Source organism: Chlamydotis macqueenii, chromosome 12 (genome assembly GCF_036417535.1).
Source record: "Chlamydotis macqueenii isolate bChlMac1 chromosome 12, bChlMac1.mat, whole genome shotgun sequence".
In the NCBI taxonomy this organism is placed as follows: domain Eukaryota; kingdom Metazoa; phylum Chordata; class Aves; order Otidiformes; family Otididae; genus Chlamydotis; species Chlamydotis macqueenii.
The window spans coordinates 8,720,514-8,744,133 of NC_141567.1; the positions used below are offsets into that span (position 1 = coordinate 8,720,514).

General features: G+C 57.1%; 1 long non-coding RNA gene across 1 annotated transcript; it reads left to right on the forward strand.

Annotated features, from left to right (window-relative positions):
- Positions 1-545: 545 nt before the first annotated feature.
- Positions 546-22,716, forward strand: LOC147599229 (uncharacterized). The gene is made up of 2 exons (XR_015259912.1): positions 546-750; positions 20,927-22,716. It is a non-coding gene; the product is annotated as an uncharacterized LOC147599229 (long non-coding RNA).
- Positions 22,717-23,620: the final 904 nt, after the last annotated feature.

Sequence of the window (23,620 nt, forward strand, 5' to 3'; positions counted from 1 at the left end):
GGGACGTGCAGAGAATCCAGGCTCGGGCGCAGACTGTGAGAACCGGGCGGCCCCCCCGGCCGTCTGGCCCCGGCCGGCCCCGACGGGGTCCCCCCGCCGCCGCCCCCCTGCCCATCGGGAGGTGCGCTGAGCCCGTCGGGTCTCAGCCCGTCTGGATTATTCCCCCGGATCGCTCCCATCCTGTGAAGCAAAGTGCCCCCCCCGAAAAGGTGGGTCTTTCGGGGCGGGGGGGGGGTAATGTCCCCTCTCTCCGCCGTCGAGGCTGTTGTCACTCCCCCCTCCTCGGCTCGCCCGGCCCGGGGCCGCTCTCCGCCTGGCAGACGGTGTCAAAGCCCAAGTTCAAGTCCACGCCGAGGGGCTCTGCCCCGGGATTCCCAGCTCCTTTCCATCCTCCGCCTTTTGTTCGCCTCTGACAATTGCTCTTTATTTCTCACACACCCCCAGCCTCCCCCCCGCACCCCCCCCCCCCCCCCGCCCGCACTTGGCACCGTTTAGCTGCCTGCCTGCAAACTTAACAACCCCGGTTCTTGGTATAAGCACTCAAATTACCCTTCTTTCCACATATAAACACGGCCCGGGGTGTGCGGCTCTCCCCGGCCGCGGGGTCCCCCCGGCGCAGCCCGGCTCCCCGGCACCGACCCCGGCCCCAGGAAGTTTCTGCTGCGGGACACGGCGGGAGAAAACAAGCCGGATCCAACGACTCCCTATCCCCCTCTCCCCTCTCCTGGGCTCCCCCGGGCCAGCGCTCAGGTAAGGGAAGACCCTCGCCCCCCCATTTGCTTTTTGGAGGGGCTGCCTCTGCTGCGGCAGGTTTTGAGGGGTGATGGGGGAGAATCTCTCTGCGGGGGTCCCGCATCCTTCCGCAAAACCGGCCCTGCCCTGGGCACGCTGATGTGAACCCCCCGAGCCGGCCTCCCCGGCGGTGCGGAGCCCCCCGCCCCCCCGATCCGGGCCAGGGTGCGGGGAGGAGGGGGCGCTGCCTGGCAGGAGCAGGCGGGAAGCCAGGGGAGGGGGCATTCCCAAACGTGCCTCTGCCCCGGCCTGCCTCTCCCCGCCCCCCGCGGGAGGGGAACACCCACCCGGGAACGGGTCAGGGGGCTGGGGGGGGGGGCACGGGGCCAAATCCAACCCTCGGGTGGAGGGGTGGCAGCGGCAGCATCCCTGCGGGGGCACACCTCGCTCTCCATAGGTGCAGTATATGGGGCTGGGGTGGCAGTAGGGGGCGGGAGGGGGGCTGGTTGATCCCCCAAATAAATCCCCTCCCAGTACCCGCGTCTGGATAAACTGGTCCGAGCAGGGCGCGTCCGTGTCTGCCCGGAGGCCTCGGGCCCAGATTGGCAGATTTGGGTTTTTCTGCTGATTTTATTTGTTTCTAAAACAATTTCAGGTGAAGGAGGGGAAATAAACCTCCCTCCTCCCCCTCGAGGTTAAAATGGAGATGAGGGGCGGAGGGAGGGAAAACACTGAGGAAAAGGGACAAGGGGAAAAAAAAAAAAGAGGGGTGGGATAAGAGACTGAGAGGGGACGGGGAAGGGGTGAGGAGGGCGGTGGAGCTGCCCCAAACCCCGTGCCCACGCAGAGCGCAGCGGGGCGCCCATCATCGGCGCCTCGGGGCGGGGCGGGACGAGAACACGGGGGGGCCGTGCCGGGGGTCCTGGGCTGCCACATCACATCGCTGCCTGCGGCGTCCTCCAGCACGGCACCGTAAATTATGGCGGAGCGTACAATGTACGTGGGTTTTATATGTATCTGTGTATGTGTATAGTATGGAGTGTTGCACTACAGGCGTGCGCCGTCCCCGGGGGTTTCCTGCTGGCTCCCACGCCCCGTGGGAGGGGGTCGCACCGTGCCGTGACCACGCCGAGGGTGCGTCGGGGACCCGCACGCCCATCCCCAAAACCAGAGCCCTGCGCTCCAACGGGAGTGTTTGAAAATAGCGGTGCGGGCGCACCTCGGGGCGGTGGGAGAGGCTTCTTCGTTATTTATTTATTATTAATAATAATAACAACAATATTTTTGGTGACTATTTAAAAAACCCGCACCAGTGCCTCCAACGCCCGTCCTATCCGTGGGACCACACGCGTGACTGTACACACGGCTGCTTCTCCCCACTAGTGCCCGTGGACACTCCTCATCTCCCTCACGAAAGAAATTGAGGGCTGAGCACCTCCAGGCCGCCTACCGCGGTGCTGGTGGACCCACAACCGTCACGAGTTGCCGGGGGGTCTCAGGGCCTGGGCCAGCGTCAGATCCCCTCGGAAGGAGGGAAGAGACATTTTCCCCCGAGTGGTGGGAAATCAGAAATTCCGCGCCCCTTCTCCGCGCGTGGAAACGGCCAGGATTTGTCTACGGGCGTGGGGAAGGCGGGATGGAATGGGAGAGGAGGGATGGAGGTGAAAAAGAGATGGAGGGGAAGAAGGAGGGATGGAGGGGGAGATGGAAGGGGAGAAGGAAGGATGGAGGGAAAGAGAGATGGAGGGGAAGAAGGAGGGATGGAGGTGGGATAAAGAGGGATGGAGGTGGGAAAAGGAAGAATGGAGGATGGAAAAGGGGGGATGAAGGGGAGAAAATGAGGGATGGAGGACGGAAAAGGAGGGATATAGGGGGAAATGGAGGGGTGAAGGGTGGAAAAGGATGGATGGAGGGGAGAAAAGGAGGGATGGAGGGTGGAAAGAAGGGATGGAAAGGGAGAACGAGGGAGGAGGGAAGGGTGCCGCACCCTCGATTGTCTGCTTAAGCACGAAATCCGGCGCTAGGTTTGAGGGGAGGGGGCGCGGACGGGCTGGGGGCTGCCAGGGGCAGAGGTTGGGCTCTCGGGCGGCTCTCAGGGCCCCCCCCGCCCCCCCGGCAGCCATTTTGTGGCCGTGCCTACCGTCGTGCCAGGGCTGGGCGGTGGGGCCGGAGGTGCCCCCTTGCCCTCCTCCGCCCAGCGGGGCGTTGAGTTGGGGGGGAGATGGGGGGGCGGGGAGAGGCCTCCATGCCACGGTGAGAAACGTATTACCTCGCCTGCCACGCTTGCCCATTGACAGAGATAAAGATGCAAATGAGTCGCTTTGCATGTCATTAGCATACAGGCAGATTGGGGGGGGAGGGGCCGCCCGTGTGCGCACTGCAGCGCGTTTCAATGCAACACCCGCACAGCCATGGCCGGTGCCTCCCGCCACCCGCGGCTCCCCGGGCCCCCCCACCGCGAGCAGGGGACCCTCCCCCCAACCAGGGACGCCCCCGCACCCCCCCGCACCCCCACGGCCCGCGGAGCCGCCAGCGGGGCTGCCCCACCGGGTACTGGACTGACCCAGCCCGGGGCTGCAGGAAAAAATAAAAATACAGCCACACCTCGGCAGCGCTGTTTTGGGGCTGTTTCTGTGTTTTCACCTATTTCTGTATTCTTTCACCTTGTGCAGGACGGGAGGGGGACCTTCACTGTTCAGCCGCCGCCCGTTGCAGCCCCGCTCCGCCGCCGCCTTTAATTGCGTGGGGTGGGTGGAGTGGGGGGAGAAAGCTGGTGGATTTGGGGAGGGGAGGTGTAGGCGGGGAGCACGGCCCGGGCTGAGGGGGTCCCCGTGGCTCCCGGAGCATGGGTGCGTGCCTGGTGTCCGTGTGTCGACACGGATGTGCCCGCGACCCCTGCATGTGCCGGCCCGCGCTTGTCCGCACACGCGTGTCGCACCCCCTCTCACCTCACACGCGTGTACCCGCTCGGGTGGGTGTACCACGCCGGCGGATACCCGACCTAGGGGTGTGGAGGGGTGTGTGTACTGGGTCTGCGTGTGTGCCCGCACACGCGTGTGTGTGTACCCGAGCGGGCGGGGGCGACCCCTCCACGCCCACGGCGGGGCTTCCCCTCCGCGTCGGCCGCAGTGCAGCGAGGTGGGGTCCGCCGGGGGCCCTGCCAACACCCCCCCGGGTTTTCGTTGAAGGGGGAACAGATCTCCCATCCCAGAGCATCCTGCAAGGGGCCACAGAGCGAGGAAAAAGCACCCGGGGGGGAAATCCACCCTCCGCGGGTGGGGGACAATTCCCGGGCATCTTCTCTTCCCGCAAAATCCCCGCACGGCTGCGGTGAGAGAGGGGGCTGGCAGCCCCGTCTGCGGGACTGGGTGCGGACCCCCGGAGACCTCCGCAGCCGGTGAAGTCCTGCCGGGGAATGAACCCCAGCCCCATTTAGGGGGCACTTGGCGGGGAAATCACCCCCTTTTCCTGTGTGTGTCCCCCCTCGAGCCGCGACACAGCCCCTCTCCCCGCACCTCCCAATGCAGCAGGTCCCCGCTTCTGCAAGGAAACGGGCTTTGAGTCTTGCAAACAAACCCGATTTTTATTCTTGCAAAGAAACCCACTTTTTATTCTTGCACATAAACACGGTTTATTTTTTTTTCCTTACAAATAAGCACGATTTTTATTCTAGCAAAGAAACCCGCTTTTCTCCGCTTCGGCCGTCGGTTCCTGGCGGGGAAGGACGGGGCGGGAAGAGGGCGCGGGGACTGGACCGGGCGTTATTTTGGGGAAGGGGGAACCCAAACTCCGGCGGGCGTTAAGAAATAAAATCCCGCCGGCTCATCTCCGTGTCCCACCGCAGGGAAGATAAAAGCGCCGGCGAATTTGTTTTCCAAACCAATTTTTTAAAAAGCTCGCCTGTATCTTTTTCCCGTATTTCCTTGGGAGAGCGAAAATTCACATAGCAGCCCTGTATTTTTTTTTTTCCTGCGGAAAATTCATCCCAAATCCAGTTAATAGATTATTATTACAAGTAACGCCGCCTCCTTTCTCAGCGACTCAATATACAATTGGAAATTAGAAAAACCGTTGTTTTGTTGTTGGTTTTTTTTTTTTTAATGTGTGTGTGGGTTGTGGGTTTTTTTTTTTTTAATGTACCTGAAATAAAATTTTCTTAAGCTTGAGAAGCCCTTTAGAACAGCCCGCTGGGTGAAATTCGAGGTTCTGCCTTTTAAAACGAGAAAAGTGTTGGGTGAAGGCTGCGGGAGAAGCCCCGTGGCACGGACAATGCCGAGCGGGGAGCAATCTGTCCGGCGTGTGCCACTGACGGGAATCATCCTTTCCAGTTCAGTCTCGAGTGAGAAAATTCAGAGAGTCGGGGGAAATTTTTTTTTTCTTTTTAAAGCGATTTCTGGAGACCCTGAGACCGATCTCCGGGTGCGGGGCTGATGCTGTCGACCCCGGGCACAGCCGTCGCCCGCAGCATCTCTGGCTCCGGCTTCGGGTCAGCCGCAGGCGAGGAGGAGGAGGAAGGAGCGCGGTTAACGAAAGAGGGGTGTATTTCTGGCAGCAGGGCCGGCTTTTGGTGGCTGGGACGGGGCAGGGCCGACCCCGCGGCTTTGCCACCCCGTTTGGCCGTCGGGGCACGGCAGGGAGACTGCACCCGTCCCTCGCGCCGGGAGCAGCCCCGCATACCGGCAAGGGCGGCGGAGCCTGGCCGAACCGCTCGATATTCGTTAAAACAGCCCCTCGGCTGCGTTTTCCTCCCCGGTACGCGGTTTCCCCGCACGGGCGGGTGCGTTGGGGTGGGCTCCGACCCGCTGCCAAACCGTGCCCCGCGCCCACAGCACGACCCCGGGGCTGGGCGGCCCCTGCAGGGGTTAATTCCAGGCCGGTGGCGTAGGGAAAAGGGGGAGAAGGGCCAGGATGGGGCCCTTTTTGGGGAAGACCCCCCCCTACACCGGCACCGTGGCCGGGGGACACGCGGGGAGCCGCGCCCCGACAGCGGCCCCGCCCCTGTCCAGGGTCCTGAAACCGGTGGCGGCCGCCGAGCCCGCCGAGTGGCCGACAGGGCGGGACCCCGGGGGTGCGGGGAGGGACCCCGAGGGTGCGGGGAGGGAGCCGGGCATCCCGCCGGCGAGCCGGTGGCTCGGATGGCGGCGAGACGGGGCGGCAGCTGTAGGGCCGGCGAGCGGCCCCGACGGCGCGTTTCCATGCGCTATTCTTCCCCGATTTACTGCTTGTCACCGGCAGCTCAATGGGGGTGTCCCCCTCGTCTCTTTCCGGGGCCTTCGCTGCCTTCCCCCCCACGTCTCCGAGCCAGCCCCCCCCCCCCCCCCCTTCCCCCGGCAAACCGCGCTGCGCGGCTGCGGGGAAGTTCAAGAAGTTTTTGGCCCCACTCCCTGCCAGCAGAGCCAGCCCAAACACCAGCGCCTGCCCCGGAATATTTCACCGTCGGGCAGAGGGAAGGGAGGGGGGCAGAGAGGTTACTCCCCCCTCTTCCCCAAACCCCTCGGGCTCTAATCTCCCATGCATCGTTACAACTGCCCGCGACGGGGCTGGGGGGGCGGTGGGGGGGGGGGGTTGGTGCTGCAATTAGCTGTAGAGCCGCTCGCCTTGCAAACAGAGGGGCTCGGATTATTGCAAATTCATTTCTATTTTCCAGGCCAGCGCTTGTATTCTCTGTTAGCATAAGAATAGAGCCAGGCCCTGTGAACTCCTCCGACCTACTGACCCCTCTCCCCAGAAATGAATAGCAGCACTTTCCGTCGTCCCCCCCACCCCTCCCCTCGCCAGCCTCTCCAGCAGACTCGAGCCACGGCCTAAATTCCTAATCAGGGTAATTTAATATATCTTAAGCCCCTGGCTGCTTTATTTTCCCTCCTTTTTCTTAGTTTGTTTTAGGCATTCACTGGCTCTCACCCCGTCATTAGAGATCCTTATTTGACGGCTATAAGAAGCTGTTATGAGACCACAAGTCTCTTTTTATCTCCTAAATAAGCTGTGCTTCCCCGTAATTAGGACGGTGTTCCCAGCCTTTGAGGCCTTTCAGGGCCGCCGAACAAAAAACTTGCAGGAGACGAATAATCCCGAAGTACAAACTCCCCGGCCCGAGCAAAGAGCCGGGACTGAAAGCCGCGCCGGGAGGAGCGGGCGGGGGGGGGGGGTGTGTGTGCGCACCCACGCGTGGGTCGCTGCATCCCCGCCCGTGCATGTGTAGGGGCGGCTTTGCCCGCACCCCCTGCCACCCCGGCCCTCGGGGCGTTTCGAGGGGTTCGAGGCAACCTCTCGCCTCTTGTTTGGGGCTCAGCTCCGCGCACCTCCGCCCCCCTGCGAGGGCCTCGCCTCCTCCCACGCGTGACGTCGGGGGTAGCGTGGCCCAAACCCCCACCCCACCGGGCACCTCCGGCCCCTGGAGTTGCCTTACCCTACCCCCCCACCCCATGCCAGGGGATGCGGCCCCGGGACCCCCGACGGGGCGGGGATCCAGTACCCCCCCCCCACGTGCGCCTCGAGCCGTCGAGGGGATCCCGCCGGGGCCGCGCCACTCGCTCCCTCATTGGTCAGGCTCGATCTGACGACGCGCGGCCGAGCCTTGCGGATTGGCTGGCGGGGCAGACGGGCGTGATGGCGTCACGGCTGCTCGACGGGGCGGGAGCGGGGAGGGGGGAACTGCGGTGATGGGCGCGGGGGCCCCTCCCTTCCCACCACCGCTCGGGGCGTGACCCTGCGGAGCGGCAGCCCCCGGTATATTTTGGGGACAATATGGGGAGATAGACACGGGCAGAGGAGACAGACGGGCAAATGCAGGGAAGTGGCTTTGGGGTAATTAGCCTTCTTGATGTGGTTGGAGAGTTATCTAATCCAGAGGAGCCTAAAGGCATCATTACGGAGACAATATTTCAGGAAATCCAATTCATTGGAGCAAAAATATGACATTCATTTTGCTGGTTATGTTATTACAAATATCCTTCAAAGCCGACATTTCACGCCCCCCCCCCCCCCCAAAAAAAAATAGAGAATAAAATAAAATAAAATAGGATAGAATAAAATAACCGGACTAAAAGCCCCAAAGCTACGGACTGGGAGGAAGAAGAGGAAGATGAGTCCGGCGGCACAGGCGTCACCCCTCGCGCTACACTTCCCGGGCAAAGGCACAGCAAAGCACTGTTGGTACTGGTGGTACTGGTGCCCGACGGGGAGCAGCTGGCCGGGAGATGCTCTGCCGGGGTTTCCCTGCCCGGGTCGGGCCCTTCCCACCTACTTTATTTGGGGCGAGGGCCGGGGGAGGGGGGGGGGGCTGTGAGCCGGTCTCTCGGAGCAGCATCTCCCCAAACCCCTTTTCAACGAAACCCGGCTCCCGGAGCGCTCTCCGCTTTCCCCTCGCCTCGCAGCCCGCCCGGCACCCCTCGAGCTCCACGTCGGAGCAGTGACACGCGTGGGCCTCCCACGCCGCGCTGCGCCCAGCGCGTTTTTTGTTTTTTGTTTCTTTCTTTTTTTTTTTAAAAAAAAAAAAAGACAAACAAAAAGGTGTTTCTCGACCCTGCACGGCAGAATTTGCGGAGGAGCCCGGCTCCCCGCCAGCCCCTCTCGGCCTCCCGGGCTCGGTGTGGCCCCGGCCGTCCGGATGGGCCGGTCCCGACGGGGCGGGGGCGGGCACCGCTCCCAAACCGCGCCCAGCCCGGCTTCTCCAGCTGCCGCCACGGCCCCGCTCCAGCTCGCAGCTTGGTTGTTTTGTTTAATTAAACTCAATGTCAGTGTTAATTTTCCGCCTGGCCGGGCAGCCCTGCCTTCGCCGTGTTGGTTACAGATGTCAACGCGCCCCGTCGGGGCTGCGCCCAGCCCGTGGAGATGCACCGCGCTGGCCACGCGTGGCTGCGGGGGCGCGGAGGGCGGGGGCCGTGCTCTCCTGATAAAACCCACCCCCCCTCCACTCCGTCTGCGACTCGGTCCCGCGTGGGCGAGCAGGGTGGGCAAGCACCGTTGTGATATATGTCGTGTGAAGAGCTGTCCCTGCGTGTCTCGCGTGCGTTTCCCCCTTCCTCCCTCTTTCAGCGGGATGGGGGCGAGCCACCGGGAAACCTGGAGGTGCGTTTTGGGAGGGAGAGTAGGTCCCGGCCGGTGCTTTAGCAAAGAGTTCCCCTCTCGGGGTGCAGCCCTGGCTCTGGGGGTCAGAGATGCTCTGGGGACGAGGAGAGGACCCTGAGCCACCCCCAAACCCACGGCACCTCCTGGGATGAATCACCAGCCCAGGAGAGGACACAGGATGGTGGCAGGGAGGGGTGCGCTCTCCTGCCCAGCATCCCGCAAAGACCCCTGCCCCAGCTGACTCCCAGTCCCTCCAGCAGCCAGGAACCTCTCTGTTCTTGATTTCGCAGTTACTTTTCCAAACCTGCCAAACTTTTGGTCCCAGCAGCCCGCCAGGTGACTGCCAAAGCAGCTCCCTGTGTTGGGCATCGGGTATCATTACAAGCCCTCTGCCTCTTCCACTGAGACACCGAGCAGCAAGCGCCCAGTCCCCTTCCCCCTGCCATTCATGCCTTCGCAGTCTCTCTCTTCTCCTCCTCAGTCCCCTCTTTCCGCAGGCTGGACTCCCACTCTCTTTAATTCCTCCTCAGACGGCAGCTACTGCACAACTCCCAGCTCGCCTCCTCGCCCCTTGAGATCCCCCCGGCGAGGCAGGGACGTGCATGGCGCGGTGTGAGCCGATCCCTGCCCTCTCCTCTGGTCTGTCCCACGTCATTCCTGACTCCCTGTGCACATCTTGCCCCCAGCCAGTGACCGAGCTCATCTTTCCAAAGTCACATCCACGGCTCGGAATGCTCTTCCTTGCTGGATGTAGCTGTTTCATGGCTGTGTAGGCAATGGATTTGTTTTCTCTGTGCTTGACATTGAATTCCTCCCTCATTTTAAGGCCAAGTTCTTCAGCACAGTGAGACCTTCCCATACTCCTCTAGACGGTGCTGGATTTTATTATGTTGGAGTAGCAGTGGGTACTGTCCCGTTGCTGCTTCCTCCCTCCTCCCTGGCACTTCTGAAGACCCGTGCTCCCGCCTGCCGCAGGGGCTCCGGCGCTGACCCCTCCGCACTGGGAACCCCCTGGGTTTGTTATGCCACTTTGTCTCCTAACTTTTCACCGCTTATTCATTCCCCAGCTGCTTTTCAAACTTCACTTCTCAGCAACAGGCTCGGCCTTATTTACCAAACAATCAGGTTTATTGCTGTTTCTCCCCATTCTTTGTTACCATTTCTATCTGTTTTTCCCCATTAAACTCAGGACGTTGTGATTTTCCGGACCCCCCGTAGAGCCCTTTTGGGGAAGTTGGCTATCCTCCATTCCTATTTACAAAGACCGATTCACACAGGAGTCTCAACTCCAGCTACTGAAACAGCCATGTCATATTTAAGTTCTTCTAAAAGCTTTGCCGAAATCCTGTCTTTTCTCACTGCTTGTTCCTGCGCACTCGACCGAGCTGTTTTGCAGCCTCTCCTAATGCTACCTGGGCCGTCAGCGCATCCATCCCTCCGGAAATAAAGCTTCTTTTGGAGGAATGTCTTTAAGACCGTATTAGCAGTCTCCAATGCACGGGGGTCTCCATTGTAGGGGTTTCATCTCATTTTCTTCTTCCTCCATTTTCTTCTCCTGCGGATGCTGAGCCCCTGGACATCCGCCTCCGGGGCTTTTTATTTGTTTGTCATCAGCAAACGATTCCTGAAAAATCCCTTTGTCCTGCTTTGTCGTTTTATATCGATGATGGGGAGTTCACCTTGGAGGGGAGCGGAAGATGGGATTTGGGGGCTCTGGGGGAGGGGGACCACAGCTCTGACACAGGTGACCAGTATAAACCAGCCACCATATGCCCACCTCATCCCCATGGGCCCACCCGGCCCTAAAACTCCCTCAAACATATCCCCTCTCTTTGGGTGCTGCCAGGGTCCAAGCACCACCGTCCCAGCCCCTTTCCTGAGGCAAGCATCACATCCCGGGAGGCTGAGGATGGGTGACGGTGGGCCAAGGGCAGGAGACCCTGGAGGGGGGGACCGCAGAGCTGGCCAGCGCCGGTCCCCAAGGAGAGCCAGCCCCTTGGCATGCGTCTACCCCCCTGCCTCGATGGAGGTGCAGGTGTGAAGGCGATCAAAGAGGAAAACGGGCCCTGCCTTATTGAAGCCGCTCGTAAACAAAGCCACTTGAGTGGAGAGGATTCAGAGAGCCCAACAGCCGCAGGAAACTATAATTACGTTTAAATATTGTTAGCATCATTATCTTTTATCTGCCATCAGATTAAAACAATTATGGCATTTTCAGGAATCGTCCTGGCATTCTCTTGACCGGCGTTATCTGTCAGGCAGGAAATGTGATTTTCGCTTGGAGAGGCGCCAGCCGCTGCATGGCCGGTCCCACGGCCCCCGTGATGCTCAAGTCCCAGGAGAAGCCCGCAGCCGGGGTGAATTCCCGCTTTAGGGAGAAATCCGCATTCATCCCGTTCCCTGTGGTCAGGCACCGGTCACTCCTTCGTCCTCATCCCCATATTGCTCTGAGTTTCTACCCGTTGGCTTTGGGGTTGCTCGGCCCAGCGGTGGTGGAGGGAGGCAGAGGGGGGCATGCCGGCCCGTGCCATCACCTCTGCCGGTGGCTGTGGCGGCACGCCGGAGCGGGTGGGCTTGGCAAACACGGCTCCGTGCCTGAAAGCCGTGGTGAGCAATTTACCCAAGGAACTCATTTCAGGAGATCTAGTCTAAGTTAATTAAAGATGGCTGGCTGGGGTCATCGCCTTGGCAACAATTAAGGGCAGGAAAGACGCCTCATTAGTAATAGTTTTTAACAAAAAACATAATTTTTCATATCAAGACAATCCCTGGCACATGAGGTGGGGGGGAGAAGGGCGCTTGCTTTCTGGCTTTCTCTCTTTCCTCACCGTGGCTGCAGGTTAGCCCACGGGGCAGGACTGGGAGATGGGAAAAGGGGATTGAAAGGAAAAGCCCCTTTGCAGATCCTGAGGCCGGTGAGGGTCCTGTGGCTGATGCCCAGGCAGCAGCCAGTGGGGAAGGGGCCACGTGGATAATGGGGGATATTCCTGGAGGGAGTGAGTGGGATCCAGCTTCTAGGGAAGGGGAGAAGAAGCCAAGAACCAGGCGTCGCCACTGTGCAGGGGCTGCCCACGCGCCGTGAGCTTGGAGACACGGCCCGGGGAGCAGCGTGCCAGGCTGCTGCCCCCAGCCACCGGCGATGGGGTTATTCCTCCAGCTGTGCCTTTGTTTTTTAATTTCCTCCCTTGTACTCCAGAAATCTTAATGCCGCTGCCTACTAATGCCAGGCTGAGCAGAGTAGCTTTATTTTCTACTTAATTAACTGTCATCCTGTGATTGATCAATTAATGATGGAGCCATCATGGTAACGCTCCGGGAGCCAGTGCGCCAGGGCCTGGCCGAGTCACGCGCTCGCCTTCCCACTCCTACCTGCTCCGGTGCCCTGGCACGCTCCCCCCGCCATTGGGGCTGCTCCGACTCTTCTCCTGACAGCTAAGGACAATGTGACGGATGGAAAATCCCTTGCTCCCAGGAAATTCATCTGTTTACAGGGAAGCTGCAGGAGGAACTGGGGACCAGGGACTGGAAGTGATGCTCCTGCCCTGACATCCCTGGCCGGTGGCTGAGAGTTGCAGAGAGGGCCGCTTCCCTGCCGGGCATGGCGCTTGTTTCTGCGTTAAGCTTTAGCCCAAGTGTTTCTGCTGTTTTCCCCACCTTGCAGCGACATTTTGGTTTGGGAGAAAGGATGAGGCTGATGTTGCCCGTCGAGGTGATGCTCTCACTGCTGACCCAAAGGGGTCAGGGCTCAGCAGAGCCGGCAGCTCCCACAGAGCAGCTCTGCTCCTGGCCACCTCCTCCTCCTCCTCTTCCTCCTCCGAAGTTGCACACATGGCTCAAACAGGAGGGATAAATATAAACTCCATTCAGATATCCATAGAAACAGAGCTGGAGATGGAAGACCCCATGCAGTTAAAACCTTCCTCCTCCTTCCCACATGCTGCTATTCCCAGTACTGTTCCAGAGCATTTCATAAAACCAGTAGAACTGGGCAGGCACCATCAGAAATGACCAGTAAAGTGTTACCAGGAAAATCTCAGAGTGGGAGAAAGAGTCTCTCTGCTGAATAATTTAACTGTTAACATTAAAAAAAGAAAAAAATAAAATCAGAATTGTGTTTAAAAAGGGGTGAGGCTCTACTTGGCGTGGCGGGGCGTGCCGGCACGCACGTGCGCGGGGCTGAAAGGGATGCGGTGTGACTCCGGCGCGGAAGCGGTGTAAGTCCTGTCGCTTAATTACTGTTTCCTTTCCTCACGGTGAAAAGCGCTGAGATACAGATTTGATGCGCTGAAAAGCGTCTGGCATCTTGTCACGCACCACCCCATCTCCAGCATTAAACAGCTGGTGGATACACCCCCCCCACGCACCCCCCGAAGTATACCTGCACCTACAACATCGCCGCCTGTTTATCTATAGCTGGGTCCAAACCAGAACACGTTTATTCAGACAGCTCTGCCGGCTGGTGAAAAAGAAACCAAATTGGTACCAAAGGGAAGCAGCCGCTTCTCGAGGCTGTGTGTGCGCCTCTTCCTCCCCACCGGCTCCAGATTGAGTTGTTTGTCTCATTGCAGCCCTGCACACACACCCACACCCACGCACAGACACATATATAATCCCGTGCGTACAGCCAGGAGAAAACCTTATATAGCATTATAAACATAATGCTATTTTTTGAATTAAAGCTAGAAAACCGTTCATCAGAGATGACACACGCAACACGTTCAAACCCAAGAATAGGTTTGGAATAAACTCTGGAAAATATCAATAATCACTGGCATTTCCTTATATCCCAAACCCAATCCGACATCATTTCTGCTGTCGATAACGCATGTTTTCCGGGAGAAGTCATCCAAGGAGGCCCGTGCCTCCAGCCCTGCTTCCCCTTAGGGCTGAGGCTTCTGCGCCTCCTTGGGCTGGGGGAAAGATTTGGTTTTATTATCATTGCTGAATGAACACCTTTGGGTGTTTTTTGGGTGAGGAACACAGCCTTTTCTCCCCCATAGTCATACATGAGGGAGCAGGGAGCTGGAGAAATTGTGAATATATTTGGAAAAGTAACAGTTGAGCATCCTCAGCATCTCCCCAGCTCCTCTCCCCACTGGCTGCATCCATACCCTGGCCGAGGCAGAGGGAGCTCAGCGGGTCCTGGGGGGGCTTTTTTAGGGCTGACCATGGGATGGAGGAGGAGAAGAGGCCGCAGGGGAGGCAGGCTGGCCGCTCGCCCGCACAAAGGGGCCCGGGCTGGCGATGCCCAGCGTGCCCTGACCCCGCACGGGGCAGCCGGGAGGGCGCAGCCACATTGTGGCCAGCTCATAAAGATGCTCCGGGACAGAGACGGAGCCATTTAAAACCAATTAATAAGCTGTAAACTGCCCCGGCCCTCGCTGTTCATTAGGCAACCACAAAGAAACTTTATTTTAGAGTTGCAAGGCCTTTTTTTTTTTTTTTTTTCAGAGAGAAACTTTTAAAATATGTAATTGGCTCTGGGAACCAGGACCCAAAGGGGTTGCAAAAGCAAGGGAAGCAATTGCCTTAATCAGTCCAAGATCCCTGATTTATTTATGTATTTATTTCGATTTCAAAGCAGTGCTGCACATCATATCAGGGCCTTTAGAAGCACAATTATTCTCTCGACAGAATCGCTAACCTAGGCTGCGATTATTTGCCTTTCTGAAAGGCGGCGGTTCCCCGTCAGCCGTCCTCCCCATGAACGCGCTCCCGCTCCTGCATCTCTCCGAGCGGTTTTAGCATCTGAGAAACATCCCCCTCAGCCTTCCCATGGCCACAGCCCCCCTGAACACCCAGCCTCTTTGCCGAGCTTCCCAGCTTCAAAGAGCGGGGCGAGCGTTCGCTAAATAATGTTTCTTTATTCCTCTTCTTTGGCTGCTTTTCAAGCGCTGGTCGAGAAACGTGCTTGTGTCCTTACGGCTTGCAAAAGGCACCCGAGGTCACAAGTGGAGTGAGCTGGGCAGTCTCAGCCCCGGGTGGGTTTTGGACCTTGGAGGTTTGCTTGTATTTCGTCCCTGAGAAATGTTTTATTCTGGGTTGGAGAGGGATCGGGGTGGGATTCGGAGGCGATGCTCTGCCGGCCTGCGGAGGCAGAGAGCGTTCCAGCGGCAGAAGGGAATGAGCAGAAAGGCAGGAAAAGGGAGAGCTGTGCTTTGAAAAGAAACCTCCTGGCAGCTGCGGTGGGACGCCTAGCGTAGGGGCAATGCCCCGGCTGAGCCCAAACCCTGCATGTCCACCCTACAGACACCCAGCCCCAGGGCCAGCGGGCAGGGTGAGGTTTGGGGGAGGCAGCACTGGTACCCGCAAGGTCAAGGAGGCAGCAAATCCGCAGGGCTAGGATGGATCCTGCCGGTGTTTCCCCCACCAGATGCAAATTTTTCCCCCATAAAAGGAAAAAAACCCCTTTGCGGTGACAGCCCCGCAAGCGTCCCCGTCCCACTGTGGGGCTCCTCCGCGGCGGCATGAGCGACCCGCCGGCTTGCGAGAAATCCTCACGTGTTGTGTCCCCCCCATCCCCGTCCCCGCAATGCATATTTTGCGAAGGTTTAATTGGCTGCAATTATTAACTAGCACGGACACTGGAAACCTGCCAGTCAGGAAAATAATGAACCGTTTTAATACAAATTCAGCCCGTAAACAAACGCGGCTACCGCAGCCGTTGCGGCCGCCCGGTGCTGGGAGAGGCAGTGCGGGAGATTAACGGGGAGACCCGGGGCAGCCCCGTTGTCCCTCCCAGCACTGGGTGAGGGTCTGTGTCCCCAAAGGCACCCCATGTCCCTGCGGAAAAGGCCTTGCCGCAAATACCTGGGGGCTCTCCCATGGGACCATAATGCCACCACAAATAACGGCACCAAAAACAGAGCTGGGGCCAAACCCGGGTAGATGTGAGATACAGACTGGGGCTTTGGGGTATTTTTGGGGGGATGTGTGGCGGGGGGCAGTAGTGAGACTGTGCATGGGGCTGAGCCCCGCCACAGCATCCTTGCTCCCCGCCTCGCCCTGCATCCCTCCCCGGACCCACGAGCCCACCCAGGGCCTTGGCGCTTCCATCCCGGCTTGCGTGGCCGAGGGCACGGGGAACAAACCCACTCTCCCCTGGCAGAGATTTCTTTTATCTGCCAACGGACTCCTCTCAAAAAGGATTTTCAGGGCATTCAGGCACCAGGCAAACACCCTCCTCCGCCCGCTGCAGGAAGGAGGGTGAGATGCTGTAGCCCCAGAACATCCCCGAGCACCCCCCAGCATCCCCCCAGTACCCAGGGTGAAAAGGCAGGGCCCCCCCAGCAAAAGATGTTTGTGGGACCCAGACTTAAAATTCCCCACCCAGGGAAGTATTTCTGCCAAAGCGTGGAGGAACCGCTTTTGATTTATTCTAAAAAGGGCTACATTTTTCTATGTTTTTTTTTTTTTAATTTTCTCTCCTTTTTTTTTTTTAATAGTAAAATGGGCTGATGGGTCTTTTAACTTTCAGTAATTTGTGGAAATTAAAAAAAAAAAATCATTTGCAAAGCGACCCAGATTTTAATGGCACTCTGAAATTGATGTCTCCGGGCTTTGTTTGATTTTTTTTTTTTTTTTTTTGGATGAACTCACTCCCTGAATGGTGAAAAATCTCTCAAATCTGGATCATGAAAATGTCCTGAATTGTTTTTCTGTTTTTTTTTTTAAATACTTCTGAATAAATCAATTGTTCTGTATCCGGCTGGAGATTAAAATCCTCTTCATCTTAGACGTAGCTCGCAGGAGCATATTTTACCATTAGAAAATAAAGTGAAATTTTATAAAACAGAGAGATTTAAAATATATAAATTAGTAAAAAGGTGGAATCAGCTCTCTCCTCAGGGTCATGTGTATAAAAAAGCATTTTTACATCCTGTCTGGGCTAAGACTATCGCTGCCTGCCTTCGGAAGTGGCTCCTTCCCTTGAATTAAGCACCAAGGTAGCAAAGATACGGTATTTATAAGCCAAAAAATAAAGCAGGCACAATTTATTAAACAGATACAATGTGACAATAAATAATTTTAATGTCAATCAAAATCGGATTATTGTCACTGAAATTTGGATTGAAATGATAAAAGCCTGAAAGGGAGAACTGAAATTCAACCCTGGAGATAATTCCAATATCTTTGTTCCTCGTGATAAATATTTTGGGTGAGAATTTAAACCAGCTAATTCTCAAGTTTGGGGAAAAAAGGTTGCATAGGGTAAGCTTTTAAGAAATATAGTAAGAAAATATATTCATGCTTGAGATTGGTGAGAAGAGCTTTTTTTTTATGAAACCAAGAGAGAATACAATTTGATTTGATTTTATTTTTTTTAAGCTGCTTGATTTTTAATTTTCTTTTCAGTGTCAGGCAGCAGTGGTAGAAGGATGCTTTTCCCCACCCGGCCAATATTCACTCTCCTTCCTCCCACCTTAGGAAAACCCAAACTTGCCCCGCCTCGGACACATCGGCTGAAGCTGCCCATGTTTTAGGACAGGCGGTTATCAGCACAGCCAAACTCCAAACGCCCGGGGAGCCCCGGCTGCTGCGGGGCTGCTCCGCTCCCGGTACCGGCCCCGGCCTCAGCTCCCCTGCCCGCTGCCCGGGGTCTTGGGGATGAGGGGACCCTCTAAAACCCTAGCTGAAATTTTCCCCTTTGGTCCTGGAGATATTTTGCAGAGGAAAAAGGGGTGGCGTGTGCATATGGGGAGAAAACAGCCCTTTTTGGGGATGATAAAAAAAAAAAAATTCCCCTGACAGGGAGTGAGGCATGTCGGAAAGCAGTGGCCAAGGACACGGCTCTGGGGAAAGTTCATCACCTATTTTTTAACCCCAAAATGAGGATGATGAGGATGCTGGGGTGTAATGGGGGGGCTGGCAGGGCTGCTGGTCCCTGCTTGATTCCCCCGAGGGGCTGAGACCCTCCGGGCAGGAGAAGGGCCCCTTCTCACCAGCATCACCCAGCTTCCCCTCCGGCCTTGGGCAGCGGCTCTGCCTTGGCACCGGGTTCAAACGGTGCCTGGTTTGGGGCCGTAACTGGCAAACGCTCAACCGGAGCGGCCAAGGCGGAAACCCTCCGCGTGTCTCTAGGGCAACGTTTTCATTCTGCATCCCAACAATGCCCAATTCCTCCTTGAGACAGAGCTCCCAATTATTTTTACAAAGATTTAGGGGCACGACATAAATAAATATACCGATATATATATTTATATTTATTGTGTGTATGTGCATATCAAATTAACACCCAATACTGGCTTAAACCCACGCCACCAGAACACGCACGGCTGGAGCTGTGGGCTGGGAGCGGGATGTCTAAGTTTGTCCCCGGAGCAGCTGATGGATGGCCGAGGAGGAACCGGCGGGGGCCGGGCGGTTTTAATCAGCGCGCGCGTGTGTGTGTGTGACAATAGTTGGGTGAAGAAGGGGACCTGACGCCGGCATCCTTGATTTGTTATAAATCACACCCGTAAAAACAGGGGGGAAAAAAAAATTAAATCCGGGGGATCACGGTGCTTTTAGTGCCAACTCAATCCCCAAGCTGGAACAAAGCTTTGCCAGCCCTGAAATAAATGATGCTGCACCTAATGGCTCTTATCCCTTCCCTGCTGCCTCCGACCAGGCAGCTTTAGGGTTTTAACGATGGGAAACAGTGTCTGGGCCTGATGCTGATTTTTACCGGCAAAGGTGGCCCCGCCGGCTGGGGCCCGGGGAGGCTCGCAGCGGGTAGGGGAGGCTCATCCCTGTGTCCCCAGGTCCCCGCTCGGCCGTGGCTTTGCTGATGCCCCGCAGCCGCCGGGCTCCTCTCTCTGCTCAATTGCACAGCGCGCAAATGGAATCGCTCTCCTCGCTGTGTTTGTGGCCACGGGAGTGGAAGAATTACATTGGGCTGAAAATAGTATTTACTTTTACTGATTGAAAAATAGATGTTGGGAAAAAAAAATAAAAAAAAATGCAAAAGCAGGAATTGAAACTATAATTACAACAAACCGTATGTAAACTCCCAGGTAAACACTGATTATACTGTGTCATTTCAGCCAGACTTTATTAGCGAGGGAAGAAGCGAATCTTCTTTCTCTCTCCGCCTGCGGCGGATGCAGCACGCAGGATCCCACTGCCTGCCATTTGCAGGGCACTTTTCACCCTAAAAAAAATCTCACGTTTACGGCCTGATCCTGCATAGCTCCCATCAGCTCAGTTTCCCTGGCTGAGCCGTGCCGTCACCTTCATGTGGGTGCAGAATGGGGCAGCTGGAGTGCAGGGCTGAGCCGCTCCAGGGGCACCCCTCGCCTTTGGGGAGAGGCTGGGAAGGGGCTGGTGGGTGCTGGGGGGGATAGGAAACTTGGCGTACGGGACCCAGCCTGCTCACTCTTACAGTGCTGTCGCCCTGGGATGGGATGGGATGGGATGGGGTGCCCCAGCTGCAGCATCCCCTTTCCTGCAGGCAGTTCCCAGGCCTGGCTGCGGGAGGATGGGGCTGATTGGATCCATCAGTTGGGGAAAGCTGGGAGAGGTGAGTGGCCGCAGCCTCACCAGGCCCTTTGCTTGCCCCCCAGAAATGGAGCCAGACCACCTTTAGCAGGGAGCTCTGTCCCCCAGAGCCCAGCATCTCACATGCAGGAGAGGACCAGGGTCGGCAGGTTTTTCGTGGATGCCTGGGTCACGCAGCATCCCCCTTGCTCACCGGCATGGCACGTGGTCCTGAAGAGCCTCCAGGATCTCTCCTCCGTGCCATGCCTGGCGGAGAAGGAGCAATGCCATCGCACTGGTGATGCGCTGGTCCCCACTGTCCCCTGTGTCACTCTCAGGACACCTCAGAGGGGACCACAGCATCCCCTCCTCTGCCCTGCAGCACAGGGGTCATCTGGCAGCACTGGCTCCTTCGGATGAATATTGGGGTGCTCCTGCTGCACTTTCCTTGCGGGAGGCGTGGGGGCAGATGGGAGGGGAGGGGAAGAAGGAAACCACGGCCAAGGTGGATGATGCCAGGTATGGCTTATACAACAGGGCTGCAGGGCCCAGCCGGCCTTACAGCTTTGCCATAGTGGCACCCTGTGGCAAAACGCATTACTACAGCTGGCAGGGGCTTTGGAGGGGGACACAAGGCCTGGGGGGACCCTCTCCCTGGGGGCTCACAGCCCCACGGGGACACGCACCCTCCCACGCAGGCAGGGATGGGATGCTGAGAGCTGAGCAGCGGGTGGTCCCCACCACCGTGATGTCCCGGTTCCCCGTGGTGGGTGTCACCCATCCCTGTGGTTTCCCGTGGGGTCAGCGGGGATGCCCAGCTAGCCTAGACATCCCCCTGGGCTGGTGTCGGGATGCTGGCAAGCGCTACGACCGCTGCCCGCTCGCTTGCTTAGGGCTCTCCGGTGGCATCCACATGGCCGGGTGGTGTGGGGCTGCAGGGTGGCATGGAGGGGTGTGCGTGCGTGTTTCTCCTCCCAGAGCAGACCCGGAGTGACGGAGCGAGCTCTTTGTCTGCCCGCGCGCCTGCCTGTCACGGCTCCCGGCGTTTCCCAGCCACCTTGCACGGCGCGCAGGCACTTTGGCAGGAGCTGTCTTGGAATTTTAATGCGGCTGATTAACGCACCGCGATGCAATCGCAGAGCTGGCCATACCCCTTCCCCAGCCTTACCTTTTAGGGGAATAAATAACCAAACCCAACCAGGCACCACTACCCACGGCACATCACCCTGTCCTGAACTGTGCTGGGGAATGGGATCAAGCTAGAGGCACGACGTGATCCCCAAAGGAGAGATCCCGAGGCTGGTCCTGTCTCAGCCCGGTGAGCCATGGGGTGTAACGCAGATGCCTCTGCTATGCCGGCCCCAGGGGGAGCAGAGCTGGTTTTGGGGCTGGCACAGGGATGTGACGAGGAATGCAGCACTGGGTGAACCAGCAAGGAGTTGCGGGAAGGGTCAGCTGTCCCTCTGGGAACAAGAGTGAGCGATGGAAAACTCCAGGCAGAAGGGAAAACGGTGAAGGAGAGAGCGCGGAGAGGCAGGGGAAAGCTGCCTACCGAGCAGGGAGGAGGAGATGGGCAAGCAGATAGCCCTGCTGCCCAGGAGAGGATGAGGGGGAGTTATTGACACAGAGGACACTTTGCTAAAAATTAAATCTGTCCCTTCCTCAGGCGGTGTTGACAGAAGAGGATGGGTAGGAGATATCAACGGCAGGCACACGTGTCCCAGGAGAGGGTGAGACGCCAGTGGAGATAGAGCAAGAAATGAGTCTGGGACGGCTGCAGGAAAGAAACTCAAAGCCTCTTTGGAAAGTGGGGGGCACCTGCAGGGTGGGGGCACCTCGTGAAACACCCACCCCTCTGGGCACCAGAGAGGAGTCAGCGGCTGCTTTGGTGGGGCTGTGCCAGACCTTCACTGCAGCCAAAAATGAGACAAGGAAGAAGACATCCCAAATCCCTCCACAGCAGGTGGGGACTCGTGCCTGTTGGGCTCAACATGGGGATGCTCCCACCTCCGCTGGACTTCCCTGTGCTGCCAACCATTCCTGAGCGGAGCAGAGCTGGCAGGAGCTGGGGAGGGAGGAAGGAAACGTCCGTGGAGCCTGGGTGTCCCTGTGCTATTCATGTGTCCGTGACTGGGAGCATGATGGCATGGTGGATCTTCTTACAACATGGACATGGAAAGGAGGATGCTCGCAGCGACACAGCAGAGCAAAGGCGGAGAGGTTGGGAGATGCCACTCAGGACCCATCATGCTGCTGGGATGTGCCCAGGGGTAGAGGAGGACACGTGACAAGGATAACTGGGCATCCAGGGAACACAACTGCTCCAGCACATAGAGTAAAGGCCTGAAAGGCTGAGCATATGAAACAAAGGTGCTTCCATTTCTGGAGCACCTCCTGCAGTGGGAGATGGCTTCAGCGAGGTTTAAGCTGCCCGAGGGTTTGGCTGGGAGAGGTGAGGCTGACATTTCTAATTCGATCGCAACCAAGCCAGCTCTGCTGGCTGCGATGTTTATTAATGGTGACGAATGAAGGGACCAAATTTCTAGATGCCTACAAGTGTAAGGAGAGTGAATGGGCCCTTTCCCAGGTGAGGTGTTGACCATGGACCGTGACCGTGCTGCTTTGCCCCAGGGCTTCCCAGATGTCAGTTATGTCCCAAAAAACAAATGATGAAGAAAGTGATAATAAACCCCTATGCAAGCAAGGCAGCAAAAGCCCCTGCTCTGCCTTAGGGCTGCTCTCACTAGAGGCTTGATCAACCCCACTTTGGAGATCTGTGAGGTGATCCCCAAACGCAGAGCAAATGCCACTCAACGGGGTCTCTCCTTTTGCCTTCAGATCAGAGACCTCCCTGTTTCCACAGCAGCCAGGTGCAGACCTCTGGTCCCACCATCACAGCCTTTTGTTCTGAGCAAGAGCTTCCTTTGGGAAGGTGGTTTCACTCCCTTACACACCTTCCCTGGTTTTCTTTGGGGTTGTGTCCCTCCTCCAAGCCCTGTAGCATCCCTTTACCCTATTAATATCCTTCGACTATCCTTGTACCTGCAGACAATCTGGTCCCCAACCACCTCCACCTCCCCCCCTCCTCAAAAGCTTCCCTCAGCTGTCTTTAAGTCGTAGCTGAAATCTGTGGTATGTAGGAGGAGAAATTCAGTCTGACAGCAGTTTAAAACACCACACTACTTGGCAGATTTAAATGCTATTTTAAATATAAGCTATGACACAACGGACAAAAATAGCATTGAAAATACCCTGTCATGTTCCATATTGCGAGGAATAGAGAAGCAGACCAGGCTAGAAAGGAGCAGAGAGAGGGACCAGATGAAGAGGAGAAGTTATTTTGTTTGTTTTAAAGAAACTGGATAAAAGTATTTTGTATGTAACTGGGTAAATGTGTTTTATGGATCATGGAACAAAAATAAATAAATAAATAAACATTCTCATGAAAAATCTACATATTTTATTCCATGTGGCATCTGCCAAAGTAGGTTTGCTGGTAAATAATTGGTGAGAGGACGTGTTTGCTACCAGGTTGTTTCGGTGATGCTCAGCACCAGCAGCCACCAGCTATGAGAGTCTGCTTGGTTCCCTCTGAGCCTTTCCCTCCCCTTTATTCATCTACAATTTAATAGGAATTTGCTGTCTGCTGAAAAAAAACCACCCTAAAATAGCTACAATTGACAGTGGTTCGGTGACCCTGCAGTGTGCCGTGCTGGGAGCAGGCACTGTAGGAGCCAATGTGTCGCAGCGCTGGACTGGGGGTGTCCCTGCCTGTGGGACCACGGAGGGATGGAGGGACGTGAGCGGAGCTGCCACCCATTTCCCTAGGCACGTGGGTGTGTGGCTGGAAGATCCCAGGAGCTTGCCTGGCCCCGCAGCACGACTGCCCACCCAGTGTGCGTGCGAAGCACCCGGAGAATTCGGTCCCCAAGATTGTGGGGCTGCAGGGAGAGGTTCCTTCTTCACTGTCCTTCCTGAATACAAGCGCTGCTCCAAGCTGCACTCTCCTCCCAGCATCTTCTTTCCCACCCCTCCACACACACCAGGACAAACATCCACCCCTCTTTGGGTTTGCCTCAGAGGGTGAGTTTTGTCTCCTTCCAATCCCCCCAGTGCAACCAGCAGTAAATCTCGTGGGAGAGGGTTGACCTGAGGACAGTCCAAGAGATTTGGAGAGAGTTTGGGATGAGGCTGCATCACCTCGTATTGCCCTGGAAAGCCCCAGAGATAAGGGCTGGTGTTCCCAGGGGTTGGCACCCACAGCACAGCAGTGCCAGGCACCAGTTATATCTTTTTTATTTTAAACCCAGCATGTTATTATGACAGAAATGCACAATTCAAAGAGTTTAACAAAACAGTT